The following is a 721-nucleotide window of genomic DNA, read 5'->3' as shown; positions in this document are numbered from 1 at the left end:
GGGGTCGTTATATTATCATCAAGTCATCAAGCATCAAAATATTCCTTTGCCCACAAACATTCACCAATATTATGCATCTGCGTATTACAAAAAATGAAACGGTTCAAGTATGTCGAAAACATCCGTTCTAGCGACTTGTGAAATAATTAAGACCTCTCAACAGTTTGTATAATCGTTTCAGTTTGACAGTTTTAAACCGCACCTATTTCTATTCAGTTGCGTATTCCCTGAAAGCCAAAACAATCTTGAACCTGTGGAAGGAATGGAAAAAATGGAAACATGGGGCAAACTTACTTTGCGTTATAACAGCAGGTAGAAGAGGAATCCTTACTCAACTCATTAGCAGACAGACCAGGCGGCTCGTACGTCGCGAGTTGCGCCTCGGAGTGAGTGTTCTATCTGATAGAAATCTGTGAGTGGGTCCGCCGCCCTCTTCGGGAGAGCGTGTTTGACATTAATGGCAAAAACACAGAGAGCTAATTGCAGGTTCTGCCTACTGCAGGCACTCACTATGCGGACTTGCTCCTCGGACAGAGGCCGGCGACTCGAGGGCTTGCGACGTGTACACAAGGCTTGTGTTACAACAACACGGACTGGCTCATGGTGTGGCGCGTGAAAAGTGGTGTTTTTTTCGCCCGTGGAAAAAGGAGAAAAAATGTTGTAGGTTATCTATCTATCTATCTATCTATCTATCTATCTATCTATCTATCTATCTATCTAT

General features: G+C 43.4%; 1 protein-coding gene across 1 annotated transcript in view; it reads right to left on the bottom strand.

Annotated features, from left to right (window-relative positions):
- The window catches only part of LOC101850558 (angiotensin-converting enzyme), a gene marked incomplete in the record, with an annotated part of 41,911 nt that extends 41,469 nt beyond the window's left edge, over window positions 1-442 (bottom strand). The window contains 1 exon segment of the mRNA XM_035969371.1: window positions 295-442.
- Between the last annotated feature and the right edge of the window lie 279 nt (window positions 443-721).

Source organism: Aplysia californica, unplaced genomic scaffold (assembly GCF_000002075.1).
Source record: "Aplysia californica isolate F4 #8 unplaced genomic scaffold, AplCal3.0 scaffold00142, whole genome shotgun sequence".
Lineage (NCBI taxonomy): Eukaryota > Metazoa > Mollusca > Gastropoda > Aplysiida > Aplysiidae > Aplysia > Aplysia californica.
The sequence above is the reverse complement of the archived record's forward strand: the minus strand, read 5'-3'. Positions and strand labels throughout refer to the sequence as shown.